This window comes from Anser anser (genome assembly GCF_964211835.1).
Source record: "Anser anser genome assembly, chromosome: 2".
Lineage (NCBI taxonomy): Eukaryota > Metazoa > Chordata > Aves > Anseriformes > Anatidae > Anser > Anser anser.
Genome location: NC_139721.1, coordinates 139,029,521 through 139,046,112, shown reverse-complemented (window position 1 = coordinate 139,046,112; position 16,592 = coordinate 139,029,521). Strand labels below are relative to the sequence as shown.

The window sequence follows — 16,592 nt, the reverse complement described above, 5'->3', positions numbered from 1 at the left end:
ATTTATCTTTATCAGATGCCTGGCATAAGTGAAGAGAACTTTTTTTCTTCCTTTTTTTTTTTTTTTCCCCTGAAATGAGTTGTCTCCTAGAAGTCTACCTAATCTGTAGAGCTGCTGGCAAATCTGATGTAGTATAACCTGGAGCCAAGAAAGAAGAATGAAGAGAAGAACAGTGAAGAAAAGTGGGAGCATAATGAAGGCATCTGCATGTTTTCAAGGGAGAGGAAGATGTCTTATCACTTAAATAAGATTCAAAATGTGACTTTATTCTCCCCAAGTTTTGTGAACTTCACAGGAAACACTACTTAACATAATAAAATGTTTACCATTAGACTTTTCTCTGCTTTCTTAATAATTCTTAAGACTTCAAAATAAGTTATATCTAAACTGTTTTCCTCCAGCTCCTGTTAACATCTAGTGGTTTATTTCCATTCCTGGTAGGTATAGTTTTACCGTATGGCTTGTATTCCTGTGCATTATTTTCAAAGGGGACCACAGGGACTTGCTTTAATTTGTTTGTATTCTGTTTCCTTCAAGCTTGGATATCTCTGTAGGCATTTTTCTTGTGTGCATATATACATGCATATGTCTTTTTTTTTTTTTTTTTTTTGCTTAACATCAGATTAAGAGTTGTGAGTAAAGATTCCTTTGTGGTATGAGCATATAACCTAACTCTTTAAGCTGGGAAATAAACACTTTATCTGTCCTTCAAAGTACTGAGCTTTCTGATGCTTTTTTTGTTCATAATGGGACCAAAACCCTCATTTCTCCTTTTTTCAAAGAAGATTCAGCCCACTGTAGAAAAGCTGATCATGGTTCAGCCTGCATATCTTACAGCCCAGCTGAGTTTGGTGATCAGCAAACAATTTTCTGTCTTGGGAGGCAGATCTATCTCTGATTTTGGTCCTGAAAAATCTTTTCTATAAGACAGCTTATCTGAAACAATTTTTTTAGGGGGGAGCTGTTTTTTTTCTTTTTTATTTTCTTTTTTTTTCCTTTTTTTTGAGGACCAGCCTAGTTTTCTGTAATGTTCAGTTTCTTTGAGAATTAACTGTGCTTCATATTTAACAAAGATCATATATAAGTTTTGACCTCTTTCTTACAGTCATGCTTGTCATCTGTATTTCAAAATTGTTTATCTTATGTTCAAGTATCTTGCTTGTAGCTCTTATAGTAATACATTACAGATTGTTGTATATGTCAAACAATTTAGTTTTTGTACTATATATGACTACTTTTGTGGAGTCACTTTCATTTCCCATTCTCTTCATGTTGGTGCTTATGCTTCAGAGTACTACTTGTCTCAAATTAGCGTATTTTTTTTTTTCTTAAAGGAACTATTAGTTCTTTATTTTTGCTCTGTCGTGTTGGAGTTTTTGCAGTGTTGGTGCTGTTTGCACGGTTGTTGTTAGGGGTCTGTTAGCTGTGCCATTACTATTCAGGATTTGCATGAGCTCATAAGTATGCAATAAAATAGCTTTGTATAGGAAAGTGGCATACAAAAATTTAGACTGAAAGACAATCAGTCAATTTATGCTGGAAGGGACCTCAGAAGAGGTGAGAGAGAAGGTCTTGATGCTGTGCAAGCAGTGCTAAAACACTGGTGTGTTATCAACACTTGGTCACAGATAAGAAAAAGATAAACTCTATCTCAGCCAGACCCAGTGCACCTTAGATTGTTTTCCAGGTGACACTGTGACAAACAGCAACACGTACAGCAGTGCTTACATGCTTTGGAAGGGCATTAACCGAGGTGACACAGGACTCTAAGGCTGGAGCTCCTGCTCTAAGGTCACTGCTTTAAACGTGATTTCCCGGAAAGAGTTGGCTAACAGGTTTTATGAAGGAAACTTTTGTTTTGTCTGTTAAATTTAAATGAGTCATGATACCACATGGTGCTAACTGACTGGTGACACCTGAGAACCTCTGCTAATAACTGCTTTACTTAATATCTTTTATATTAAATTTAAAAGGAAAAGTATGTTACATTAATAATTTCATGGCGGACGTGCATATGCATTTTTATAAACTGATCACACTACTTCTATAGTGAGTGTCGCGGTGTGCCTTGAAGCTGTTGGACATTCTCTTTGTCCACCTTTCTCTGTTGGCATGAGTGCTATGTGGTGACTTACTCTAAAGATTTGGGGGGTTCCTTGCTGGAAGGGGCAGGCCTGGAGTTCTGGACAAAAGGTCTCAGACCTCTGAGAAAGTGAGGAAACAGCATTCTAGTTCCCTTTCATTTGTCTAGCAAAGCCACATTGTCAAGGACGTCTGTAGTTGTTTACAGATCAAAAGAGAAACAGTTGACCCATTCATGCCTTTTAGCATAATGGTATCTCGTATCTCTACTCTCGTATCTCCCTGTTTTCCCAGTAGATTTTAATGTGCTGAATGGCTTGTATTCAGGAGAAAATAATTAGGGAACATCAGGTCTTACACACAGTTATTGATAAAGAGAGTGTGGTAAAGGGAAAAACGAAAATATACTCTGACAAATGTCTGTCAAAGACGTAGAAGAAAGGAAGAAGGGTGACTGGAAGTGAGTATACGTCGTCTTTTATCAGTGCAAATGTTGGGGTGTGGGGGATGGAGGGAGAACTCCATCCATTTTTAACTGGAATGGAAAAGTCATTGTTGCTGGTATCTAAGGAGGTGCTCTCCTCAGCTGGGCAGGCTTTTGATACTGTCATTTTCCCAGGCATGGGAATGAGAATTTGCAACCAAGAATGTGGCTGCTACGTTTTCTTGTTTAAAGTCAGAGAGGCCTATTAAGGGGTGGCTAGAATTGGAGAATATTCATAGTTCTCTGGATGAACTTCTTCTGGCTATACAGTTTAAATAGAAAGTATTTCCAGAGTGCGTTCTTCATTTGCGTTATTCCTGTTCATGTGGTAAGTAAAGATTACTGCCTCCACTTCTGGTAATGAACTGAAATACAGGAAGATGGAATAACTTAAACTGAAAATCCATAGCTGAGGATTGAACTTAGATTTGGTATAGTCTACTGAGATATCATCTGTTTCTTTAAATAAGTCTTGCAGATAGAGTGAACCAGAGTTTTATTACCCCTTAGGTAAAAAGGGGAAAAACAGAGGCTTTTAGGAATGGTTCTGTGCATGTGCACAAGTGCACTGAAGAAAAAAAAAATCTTGAAAAGTGATTAAGCACACTTCAGAAATGTCACATGTTCAAGGAATGGAGATTCTGACATGAAGCTCTAAATGTGGTATAATCGCATCAGCACTCATACTGCTAGGATGAATGACTCCTTGAATTGTTTTAACTTTGTCTGGGAGTCTTGTCATTTGAGATCTCCAGCAGACAAGAGACAAATTTCTATTCAGTGCATTAGAAAGAAGAGCAGGAATTCATGCTTTATATAGCATCTTAGCTCACATGCATTTTAACATTTACTATCAAAATAACAGTGAGAGAAAAAACAACTCCTATTAATTAATGAGAAAGAAACATTGACTGTATTTGACCAACCTTTGCCCAGAAGGGAATTTAAACAAATTTTAAAACATGCACCAATAATCAGAAATCCATGTGCTATATACGCAGGTGAACCATTGTAGCAATTGCACGTGATACTTAAAAGGGAATGAGTGTGAGTGAGAGACTGCACATCCTAAATCTTCATCTGCAGTGCTTATTTTCCTAGATTCGTTGACATCTTTGTTCAGTAATTTATTTGGTACTGCACAGAATGAGTTCACGTCAGGGGTACATAAGGATACTGAGGGAAGAAAAGACATCTTGGCTTGTAGAAATTAAATTGGAAAGAAAGTGGAGCTTTCTAATAGGGCAGTAAAGGCTGACTTGCCTTTGACAATCAAAATAAAAGTTGAGAAAGGCTCATATGTTAGTGATTTCCAGGTTCCCAAGAAGGGCAGTTTCAGTGTCCAATCACATAGAAAAAGTTCTTCCTAGACAAATTATTTGAAAAGTTTATCAGTTTTCAAAATGTGATGGAAGGGAGTTAAATAACTTATTACAGGTAAGTCAGTGTATAAATACAGGCTGTAAATGACACCAGTTTAATCATCAATGCTGTCTGTTTTCTTTAGCAGATAAATAGGGTAATTTTGTCAAGATAACTAACGAGTGCTTTAATTAACATTTTTGGTGAGATTCATGCCACAGAGAGTAACGATGTATCACTTCACCATTCTGATTTCCTGCCAGTTGTGGCCCTGAGAGCTTGTCTCTGGTAGAGTTACTGAGGGAAGGCAGTGAATTTGGATTTCTGAACTCTTTCTAGCTGGAAGTGCTTCATGCAGAAGGGTATAATTTTCTGTTTTACTCCCACGACTAGCTTCTGTATGTGGAAAACAAGAAATGTGTAGGAAAAGAACTAAACTGTTTATAAAAGGGGGATTTTTAAAGCGGTACTTAAAATTCCTCTTGAAATACTTCACCATTTCTTTTCACTTATGTTTCAGGTAGTAGTCTTACAGGAAAGCATCACTGGCTTAATGTTTTTGTAAATCTGTTATGAATTTTTTTTTCTGGTTTTGTGTTGAGGTTGTTGCTGTCTTTTCAAGCTCTCATCGTTCAGCAAAATGCATGACTTATTTTGTCCAGCAGTTCCCATGCAGTAATGTCTTTCTGGTTTTGATTTTGTTTTGTTCCTCAGTCAAAGGACAAAAGTAATTCCATACTTTTGCCGTGCTTTAAAAATACAAGATGAAAGCAAAACTTGCTAAGGTACTGTGGAGCATATACCAATAAAATGGATGTATATTCTGCTTGTTCTTGCTCTCTCTTCCCCTTTAAGCACAAATACCTATTTTATTAAAATTAGGAAGGCAGATTGGAGCACTTCTCCATCACGGGAAGGTATGCAGAATATGGTGGGTATACATGTTTGAGGACTGGGGTAGAAGCTTGCTGAGTGGACATGAGAGTCCAAAGGTGTTTGTTTCTTTTTCTTCCTTCCCTGGGTCTTCTTCTGGGGAGCATTAGCCATTTGAAGACAGCTATACATGCTCAGGAAGTAAACATTTGCCTAAGTAGTTCTGCAAACCGTACAAATAAACTAGACTCTGTAGAAGGACGTCAGACAAGATTTACGACTGGGGGTACTTACTGTCACTTCCTTCAGATTTGTAGCACTAGCATGATCCCTCTAGGATGTATGAGTGCGTCATTTCTCTAAGAGTGTGTGTGTGTAGACTGTTTTGTGGTACTAAGCAATAGCACATGGGAAAGAGGAAGAGCAAGACACTACAGTTTATTTCTCCCATCAGTGAGCAATGCTTTAAGGCATTAGGCAGATTATCTTGTAGATGTGCTCAGCACATTGGGGAACAAATAGGAAAAAGGCTTCTTTTCAGCACAGAAGGCAGAGAGGAGAGGGAAAGGGGTAATTAGAAAAGGCGGCTGGCCTGGTGGCATTGCCAGAGTGAAGGATCAGTGGAGAATGAGGAGGAACATGTAGAAAGACTTGGAAGCTGAGGCACTAGTTGGGAATGTGTAGGGAGGCTTTTAATAGTGCATCTGTGTGGGTTTTTTCTTTCTGAATATCATACATGGAGATCTCCATGAGGAAAAATATCCCCTAACCTTTTGTAGTTTACATGTGAACTGAGGCAGCTGGTGGGAGGGATGCCAGAGGTTGCAGTTTTGCTGTTTAAAACAATTTCCTCTGAAGTGTTGCAAGAAATGAGCATAATGGAGCTGGTAGTGCTTTATGGCAAGAAGTCACCCTGGAAAAGGTGATCTGATTCTGTTGTGAGCCTTGTAAAAATCATTGATACATCAAATCAGTGCTGCCTTTGGAGCCTAAGGAAAACTATTGAGGATATGTCATTAAAGGAGATGGAACCAAACAGATATGGGTAAGATTCTACATTTTGTTGCATTTTCTTCTGGTGCAGGGAAAATGGTGCTGAGGTGATTAAAACAGCGTGCATTGGTGGAAGCAGAGGTGAACCTGATCAGTGACCCTCGACAAATGGCCCTGTGCTGGATCTGCATCAACCCATAGCACCTGCGGGGCTGCAGCTAGGAAATGTATGGGTTTGATTGATTAACTAATAAAGCAGTGTCAGCAGCTGGGTATTAAGCACCTGATAGGAAAGCGTTACAAATGTACACAGCTGCAAACCAGTGCCCAATCTAAGCAGAGTAGATATGAATGGGACATACTCCAAATGAGATTAAGGGAAGCATCCCTTTTTCTAATAACTGGCCAGATGAGTCATATGCAGAGGTATTTGGTACAGTTTCGGTTAGAGCTGCAAAATTTAAGTCCCTCTAAGGTAACTGTTTTGGGGAATCTAAACGTCAGTGTGGAAATGTATCCCAGGCCACGTGTGTGTGTGCGCCTCTGCAGCCTAAAAGTAATGCAATGCCAGCTATGCAATGTCAGCTGATGCCACAGCTTCATAAGCATTCAACTACCTATAAGTCCAGACAATTCTTTGTTCTTATATTTATATTTCATTGCCACAGTATTCATACAGTGTTAGAAGGCACTGTCTCCCGTTGACAAGTCAGTAATAACAAGCAGCTAAATAAAGGACTTCGGTGGATGAAGAGCCAGAGCCTTCCAAACAGAAGCCCTGCCTTTGAACCTGGACAACAAATGCCTTGTATATGCCAAATATATGCTGTTTGTGCTTTTCTTCTCAGATGTGGTAACTTAAAATTTCATCATGTGAAGGATTGTATTTATTTTACTCATGTTACTAATCTGTGTAATTTAACAGCAAGTAGGGACATAAACTTCACTAAGATTCAGATGATAAAAAACATTTTTGGCTGAGGTCCCGCCTTTCATTCTAACAATATTGAAAGTAAGAAGTGGCAGCAGGAAACACAGGAGTGCATTTGGCTGGGATTACAAGAGCTGCTATTTTTTTGTTGATTATTGCATTATAACCTAAGGTGGTGGTGCAAGCGTGAGACATGGTTTACATTTCTGCAATTTGTATCCTTTGGTGCTTGTCTGATGTGTATTTAGTTGGATTTCTTTTTGTTTGTTCATTTGTACTGGAACCTAGGATAAAACTAGGCCTTAAAATAGCCGTGTGCCTTTTACCTGGGGCTGCCGGTACCACATCCTGCCAAGGCTGCAGTAGGTGAGTGTCCCATCTGTGACAGGCAGGGCAGCAAAGAAGCCAGCTGTGTTTTTCAAGTCTTCAGACAAATGAGAAAACTCTTGGTTTTTATGTATCCTCACAGGCTTTCTTTTGGTGCCATGTGCAATCCATTCAGGGGATTCCACCAAAATGTGGTGTATGGATTTCTCAATACTCATTTGATTTTTTTGGTAATTTTATACTTATTAAAATACCTTTAATCTGAAATGTTTGTTTGAATGGATCTATAGAGCTTCCTCCCAGCTGCTTGTATCAAGTGATTAGGGAAGAGGATTGAAAAAAACCAATAGCACTGTCAATTTCAATACAGAGGTGTTTTTAAGCTGACTCTTTATAATTTTGGGCAAATAATTTGGTTGCCTTAGAGAAACATTTCTTCTTGCAAAAGTCATCCAATAGTGAGGTGGAAGATCAAAATGTATTTACAGCCGATAAATATTGATATTGATTATTCTTAGATGGGATGGATCAGATTTTTTTTTATGGTGATGTTAAATTTGAGGATATGATTTCTTATCAAAAGTTGCAATTAAAATTTGTCTCATTTTTTAATTATCTCAGACATTTCTGCCAGATTTGTGCCTAGCAGATATAATAGGTATGTCTTTGGTTTTTATTCTTCAGTGTGTTATATGTTTGTGGCTATTTAGATAGCAAATCTAAAATCTCACTAGGTGAGAATAAATATATATATATATATGCACACAGTAAAGCTTATTATGGAATAGTCGCAATATGCGTGAATACCTAAGCTACCACCACTGACACAGAAAGTTAAATAAATAAATGCCATGCATTAGTATAGAAGCCAGGTTGTCATCGTTTAAGAGGTAGTTATAGAAATGTGCAGCCTTCCATGTTCTGCTCAAATGAATTCATTAATTTTGGGGAACACACTGTACAGCCTCTAAGAAGAAGTTTTGAGTAAATGATTCTGTTGCGTATTCTTAAAAAGAGAAAGTGGGTTTTTGCAATGATAAGAATAAAGAAGGAATACACATTCTTAATTTGAAGTTGGTAATTTTGAGAATATAGGGAAGGCAAAGGTTACAAGTGCAAAGGAGGCCTAAGCTGTTGCTTACTTAAAAGGTGTACTCAGAGCAAAGCAGTAAATAATATATTAAAAATGTGTTTTGTATGGCATAATGAAATGCTTTATTTTTTTCAATAGGGAAGAGGGTGTACAAGAATGCAAGTAAAAGGAGTGGAAGTAGATATGAAAATTAGGATGCTTTAATTGGCTTTATGTTTAAAAGTAGAGGAAACTACTTTATCAGCAGGAAAGTAATAAATGGTGAAAGAATGAAGCAGCCTGGAAAACTTCTGATGTAAGGGCATTTTGTGGAAATATTGTTTATGCAGTGAATAGGTTCCTGTTTGTGTAAGTTCAGGCTCTTGTTGTTTGCTTAATTGTGTGCCCCCTAGTACTTGTTCTGAAATCAGACTTTAAAATAACTACAATAGCATAGATCAACAACAACAGTACCCCAGGGCAAAACTCACTGCAAGCTATGAAGAATGTGAAACCTGAGAGCTGTGAGCTTGGGTCACTGCCATTCGAAGAAAAAAACCAACAGTCATGCCTGAAAGCTTTGGACACAGTTTCTTGGAGGTGCAGAATTTCTTGACCATGGGTTTGTCAGTCTTGCAGGGAGTCCTTAGGAGGAGTCATTCAGGTCTGGCTTTGACATCTAGTGTCAAACTGCCTGAACACATCTGTACCACGTTTGGGTAATGGGTTATGAGAGCGTGAAATGTATTAACTACCAGCACACATCTAATGCCACAGTTAGATAATACCGAAACCCCTCTAGTCTTCATACCTCTGTATTTTTTTTCTTTCCTATGCTGATAGATGAGGCTGAAACATATCAGATTAGTATGTCTAAAGGTTATCGTGTGTCATGCATTCTTTGAGGAAATTATTTCGCCAAACCAGTTTACAATTTCTAGCCCTAGAAGACAGATTTTTAGCTGTTGCATCCAATGTCAGTAACTGTGATATTTTTTTTCCCTTGTGCAAGAGTGTTTGATGTGTTTGCTGCTTTACTGCAGCATCTTTTCTAGTATACAAATCCCTTTAAAAATAACTGTGTAAGAGAGGAGAAGAAATAGTTCCCTTTCCTGGGAGTAACTTTTTGGGAGGGACATATACATTTAAAAAATATATCAAGTCTACAATTTAATGAATTAGTATGTTTAAAAAAACATTAGTATAGAAGACATACGATGGTGTCTGTATTTGTTATCAGTAAAGGTTAATCAAATGAATTGGGATGGTATTTGATGTAAACCAGCTATTGTGAGGAGTTGGTGATTTGTCATTCAATGCATTATTGTAGGGTGGTAAAATAGATCTTGCAGTAGACATTTTTTCTTTACTATGAAATTATTTTTCTTGTTGACATAATAGAGCCCTGAAACTAGGTGTCATACGCGTATTTGGCTGACTAAGTTAAATGTGAGTTAAAGCTTACACTGTGAATGAAAAAGCTGGAAAACTTAGTTGTGTCCGGTGCACATTGATTTAATTTGTTGAGTATGTCCTTTTGACGTATGAAAGTCTGATATGCAGTTGGGTATATTGTACTGCGGAAACTATTTTTAAAACCAAAAGAATAAGCAATGGGAATGTCTTGTTGAAAATGAATTCTTTAGTTAGAACTTTATAAAGTAGTTGCAGTCTCTGGGGCAGTTCTTTCTTTGTGCTTATATCCCCTTGGATTTAAAATGTTGTCATGGCAGTAATTTGTGGGCAAAAGGGCTATTTTGTTTCTGTATTTTTTTTGTACGTTGTGTTCTTGAGCGTGCAAGTTTCCATCCAAGTGTCCATCTATAAAACACAGCATGGATTAAGGCATTTGACAACCTATTAAATTAAGCTGTTTTTGGCAGGATTAGTCAAATGGCATTTGATGCTCAGACTACATTTTTGCTTTTAATTATACAGCTGAAAAACTGACCAGGAGCTGTGTTTCAGCAGAGCTTGAGAAGGACAAGGTGTAAAGCTGTGGGCTCTGCAAAATTCATAGTAGTCTGGCATTCTCGGCTCACAAACTTAGCCTGAATTTTGCACAGAACACATAGAAAATCTTTCTCACTTCTGTTAGTGGTCGGTTTAATGGTCAGTATTCCCTTTTTTGAAAAAACTCAGATGAAATTTGTGTCAAATTTTGTGTTCCCCCCCTCCCGTCATGTTATGTTACATTAAGTATTTAAAGTATTGAACTTCACAAAGACATTTAGGTAATAAAAATAAAGTAAATAAATCAGAAGAAAATTTGCTTTCTCTCCATGTGGATAAAGGATGTGTAACTCTTAATCTGAATTCAAACAATCTGAAGAAGGAATGATGAAACAACTTTCACTTGAATAAACTGTGACTTATGCAAAGTTCAGTGACTTCAAGCTGGAGGTTATTAAAATGGGGGCAAGTAAACGAGTTCTTTTTGAGTTTTCTTTCTGTTATTGAACTCTGTGGCTTCTGCTACAAAATATGGAGGCCATCGTTGCTTTACCTCTAAGAGAACTGCTGCTTCTGTTAACTGTTGTCCAAAGAGAATATTATTTGTTTTTACAAATTGTCTTAAAATCTTCACTTGCATTTTTAAAGGTGCTCTTTTCTGTGATTAGTACCAGCAAGAGACTCATGGAAAGTACTCCTCTCTGTCTACATTCAATATAGCAGAATCAACTTCAGCAAATAATATTTGAAGACTATTTTACATGATTCATGAGACCAGAAGAGGTAGATCAGTAGTGAGCAAAATTTTTCCTACAAAATATTTTTACAAATATGGTTCGAGTGGATGTGGAATACAACATTCTCAGCTCCCATATAGGGGGATGAGGATGACTGCCTACACAGTAATTCTGAGAACCAATTGTGTCATGATCATCACCCTCGTATCCCTGTTATGAATATTTAAATGGATAGCTTTTCTACCAGGTCGCTCTTAAAACCTGAAATTATTGCAGCTGGATAAAGGATTTTCAAAATTGTAAAGCACAGTGGGACCATTCAATTATTCTTTTTTCCTCCAAGGTTTATTGGAAAACGTAATGATGCCCTATTCCTACTGGTGCCCTATTGTTACTCTGCAATAGTAGGGGACAACAGTTAGACTCTACAGATTTTGGTACAAATAGGAAAAATGGAAAAGTTTAACCTTCCCTATGGCCACTCTGGATACTGAAGTGATGCTGTGAAATTGGGATTAGTGGGGATGGGAGGGGCTCTACAGTCTTGAGTCAGGCCCCCTGTTCAACTGTTTGGGCATGGCTTTTTGACTCCTACTGTAATGAGAAATCTCCTTCCTTCCCTCTCTCATTTTTGGTACAAAATATTTTAATGTGGCAAAATATAGTATACTTGGAACTGTCAGTAATTATTTTTGCAAGGATATTTTAGGAGTACAGTGAACCTAAAGGCTTTTGAAAAAGTCTTATTTTCAATGCTTTAATCTGTCAGTTTCAAACCAGTCAGTTTCATTCATTAAGTTTCTTCAGTTGACTAAATATGCAAAATAAATTCAGCAGTATACTGGATAAAGAAAGAAAGTTTAGATGAAGAAAATGGAAGTGTGAAAAACTGTCTTGGTTACTATGACCGTGTTGCATAACTGTGCAGCAGTTCTTCATAATATCTTTTAGTGTAAATTAATTATCCCATGTAAAATATACCTTTTAACACAAGATTTGCCAATATATATTCAGCTGTTTTTTTTTTCTAGATTTGCCAAAATAATACAGCATTCTTTCTCTGTCACCAGGAATTGTGTCTATTACATAATGAAATGGGAGTGGTTTGAGATCTTAGCTCCAAGCATTTTTTAAATCATATTAGGTAACTGCAGGATGCATTATTTAATACAGCATATTTTTATATATATATATATATATCAAGTGACTGAACTAATACGTTTTCTGTGCATCTCCTTGTTCTGTTTGTCTCTCCTTCCTTTCATCACCATACAAATCCTAATTCTCTCACTTCCCTTTCAAAATGCCCTTTGTTTTCCCCTCTCTCTTTGCACATCTGGTTGTCCTGTTCTTCCCCCTCCCCCCCTCCAGCCTGATAGTCTCATTTTTAAAGCTTTGTTCCACAAAGTACATAATTAAGCAGTAAGACACGACAGGTCATGAATATTGTTGTATTAATTGAGGAGGGGGGAGAGGGAAACTGAAGGGAAACTACAGAGAAACAATACCAGCTGGCACTCAGTGCTGATATAATTTGCAATTCAGTTAGGATAAAGCTTGTCCATGGGGTGGAATTTTCATTTAAAATGTCCAAACCCATGCAGCAACTGGATGCTACCATCTCTCAGACAGAAGGCTTTTATTTGCAAGGGGGAAGTGTTATTGCTGTAGCTCCTGCGTGTCAGACCTGCAACACTCCTACTGCTAGCCTGTCATGACCAGAGGGGCTCTACAGCCAAAAACCTATTAACCACTAAACAGAGATAGATGGTTTCCTCTGAAGGAAGGAATATTGCATTGCAAGTGACATTCCTCTGCTGAAAAGTAGGTGTTCATAATATCATTCTGTTGTTAGCGAAAGTGACTGCAACATCTGTCTGGGTGGTAGTAATTGTAACAGTCATTTCCACTTGAAAATGAGCAAAGAAAACACTAATGAGTGCTGGGTGAGGGCCTGCCAGTGTGACATCTCTACTGCCTGTTAGTCAAAATGACATACAGCAGGACTGCAGCTTTAGGGGGGAGGAGAGAGGGCATGTATAAACTCTCTTTTGGCAACAGAGCAAGTTGGTGGCAGTCATGGTGTCCTGGTAACTTATGCACAGAAGAAACTCCTGTAGTGACTTTTGTGCAAATGGGTTGTGTCAGACTGAGAACTTTTAAAACAAAAATTTTGAATTAATCTCGACCTTTGTCTATTTCATGGACATGCTCTGTTTTGTATTTCAAATACAATACTGAACTGAAGCAAAGCTGTAGAACATACCCATGGATATTTGAAGCAAGAAGGCCTTGGTATGTAAATATCACTGGCTATTAAACATATAGTTTAACTTTGTCCTGCACATGTTCATAATAATCCATTGCTGTCATTGTATGTAATAGTAAAAAATGTAAAGTACCAGAGATGCACTTCACGGCAGCTCGTAAACTAGTGAATATTTTGTCTGCTGTCTCAGGTTTCCATTCCGCTCAGCTGGTTGTTAGCTCCCAAAAAACGTCCTAGTGCTGCTCTTGAGTGATGCAAGAAATGCTGAGAAGTTTTTCAAGAAATAACTGATTTGGGTCACGGCAGTTTGCTTCCTCCTCTTCTGTGTATTTGTAAGTCTGAAGTAAAACTTGAAAAAATTGTGGTGGTTTTAGCCTGCTGGGCAGCTAAACTCCACCACAACCTCTCTCTCAATCCCCCTCCTCAGAAGAAGGGGGGAAGAAGAAAGTATGCTGGAAAGAAAAAAATAGAAGGCTCATAGGTTGAGATAAAGACAATTTAAATAAAGGGAAAAGGAAGAGGGGAAAAAACCAACCAACCAACCAACCAACCAAAGGCTGCACAGAAACACAGAGAGAGAGGGAAAAATATTATTCTCAACTTCCCATCAATGAGCGCTGTTCAGCCACATCCTGGGAAGCAGGGCCTCAATATGCCTAGTGGTTGTTTGGGAGAACAGACATCTTCCTAACAAGAGCTTCCCCTTTCCCACCTCTTATTGCTGAGTGTAACACCATAGGGTATGGAATATCCCTTTGGTTGGTTTAGGTCAGCTGTCCTCCCCACCTCTTGCCCACGTGGGGCCTACTGGCTCTGGGGGTTTGGAGGGAGTCCTGATGCTATGCCAATATTGTTCAGCAATAGACAAAGCGCTGGTGTGACACCGATGCTGTTCTAGCTGCTCTAGTGCAGAGCGCAGCACTGTATGGGCCGCTGCAGGGAAAGTTAGCTTCATCCCAGGTGGACCCAGTACAAATATGCAGGTGATTTTGGTGGTTTTTGTAGACTCATAGAATATCCTGAGTTGGAGGGGACCCACAAAAATTGTTGAGTCTGACTCCAGGCAATGATGTGGCAATAAAATATTCAGCACTAAGAATTAATTCTAAATGTAGTTTGATTACCTGGATGCTGTGCAATGTCTATCTATACATAAATTTTACATCACATATGAGATTAATGTGTTTGTATATGATCAGCAAAGCTCTGTATGCTAACTGTTAACTGCTAAGCAGTTTTTTTTAAGAAGTTATGATATTGTATCCTCAGAACCATAGTAGGAACAAAATTCTTGTGGGCAGTCATGCTGTTCAGAAGAAATTCCAGATAAAACATTCCAGCTTCTTCTTAGTAATTATCTTGGGCCAGAATAGGGAGTGGGACCCACTGGGATTTCATGCCTTTTTCTAGACACTTGAAAAGATAACCTTGTTCTAATTTTATATTTAAAATGAATATAGTCCTGTTAGCTCCATATTCCTCCGGTTGGCAACTCTGCTTCAAGTAGTGATTTTGACCTTCCAGAATTACCTATATTATACTGATTTATTTTTTCATCATTCTCACAGTGAGAGTAATACTTTGGTCTTTTTTACTAGTGGTGCCTGTGAGTACTCGCTTGTGTGCTGTCAGGTGTGTGTGCATGCAGTTGATGTGTTGGTTGTTGTTCCCTGTGAGCTGGGTGTCAGGTATTTCTCAGGTTTGTAGAGGCTAATGATTGTCATGTGTGGGCAACGCCTGCTGATGTTGCTGAGAACTGAACATGAATATCTGTGGGCAGAATGTGGATCTGCCTTGAAAACTGTTGAAGTTAATTTGTTAATTTATTCATTCTGTATTATACTAGAACAGCTTTGAGAAGCTTGTCTTGGTCTCTTGGGAGAAATTCCCTCATAAAGATAAATGAATATATAATGAAAACTCATTGAATCATCTTTTCAGTTAGAACAAAAAAAAAAAGGAACTAAACTTTTGTCATTCCTTTTATCATATTCTCCTTAAAATTTTAAAATATAACAAATGAAGAGGGGAAACAAACATTTTTCTCTTAACTTTTTGGTGTTTCTTCTAAGTTTTGTGACTGCTGCTTTAAAAAGTCTCTTATTCTATATTTTTCTATATTCTATATTTTATTTTTTTTATTCTTTATTCTATATTTTTCTTATATTCTATATTATTCTATATTTGCATCCAAACTGAGCTAGACTTTTCTGAATCAGGTTACTCTTCCCCCTTCCTTGCCTACCCCCAAAAGCTTAATGATGCCCATAACATCATCAAGGGAATGGAAAATATGAGTTTGGACTGAAATTTTCATAGAGGAGAGAGGGATGACGAGCTGTTCACCTGATTTTGTGCCTTTTGGTGCCAACAGTGGTTGTAGAGACGTGTATAAAGTGCACTGAGGCACCGCGAGGCTGTTGCTGAAACTGTTCTCTTTCTTGTCAGAGCAGCTGCAGTTTACCTCTCAAGACTATTTTTTACCACATTTATCCAGTGAGCTTTGTGGTCTGGTTGTCAAGCCAATGTGTTACAGGCATAAAGGGTGACCTGGAAAAAATACACATTCCATACCTTCATTTCCTCACCTGTCTAAAGGAGAGCGTACCTGGCAACATGAGACTTCATGACTCTATTATTGCAGTGGAATCGAAAGTCCAATTATTACATGCTTGTCCGTCAACTTCTGGCAACTTTCCTCCTTTCCCTCCAGCACTCAGCTGTGCAGTAGCAGATGCCGATTTGATTCCTGTCATTTTTCCTGTGTTTTGGCTCCCCTGTTCTGTATGTGCATAGGAATTCAATAACTCTGCTTTATTCTCCCTTTATAGTTCTAAAAGCGATATAGTAGGCTTCAGGCTTTTCAGCTTCTCCATTATAATGGAGTATAAAAAATGTCTTTTTGCTTTAGTACGTTTTTGTCTTTCATCAGGAAGATTCCTGTCCAGATTTCCCCACTGAGAGGAATGGATATCTTGCCCCAGTCTGACTCTAGGGGAAGAAAAAAACCCAACATTCTTACTTTGCTTTTGTTGTTTCTTCCTTATTGCTATAGTTTCTTAAGTTTGTTATATGATGGCATTTTTTTTGTTTTTGTTTTTTTTTTTCTTTCCAGGTGATGATGACAATGGAAGCTCTTTCTGCCTAGCTGCCTCTTGTGATTCATTTAGTTCAAGGTTCCACCTCATGATTTTCATGTGGCTAATGTGTTTTGTATATGTTTTTTATTTATTGCAGAATAGGGGAATATTTCTGATGTGAGAGGATGACTTTCACAGAAATCATAAAATCAAGAAACCCAAACCCCAATTATTTATGCTTAGTTCAGCAGCAGAATGCATTCATTGTACAGGTTGCCCTGAAAGTCAGAGCTGGTAGTGAAATGGCTAGAGCTCATATCTTCTATCTCAGCATCCTTTAGTGCCTGAAATACTTTGGTAAGCAGTGAAAAAACAGTAGTAAATGATGAAATGTTGGTGAGACTGCAAAACCTACGGATAACTCTGGCA

The 16,592-nt window shown here is 38.0% G+C and overlaps 1 protein-coding gene and 1 long non-coding RNA gene across 3 annotated transcripts in view; both read left to right on the top strand.

Moving 5' to 3' along the window:
* Positions 1 to 13,479, top strand: part of LOC310895506 — a 29,911-nt gene extending 16,432 nt beyond the window's left edge. The window contains exon 2 of the long non-coding RNA XR_014580738.1: positions 91 to 13,479. This is a non-coding gene — a long non-coding RNA (uncharacterized lncRNA). The remainder of the gene's footprint in view (positions 1 to 90) is intronic.
* Positions 1 to 16,592, top strand: part of CDK14 (cyclin dependent kinase 14) — a 332,201-nt gene that overhangs the window by 23,098 nt on the left and 292,511 nt on the right. The gene's annotated exons all lie outside the window — the stretch shown is intronic.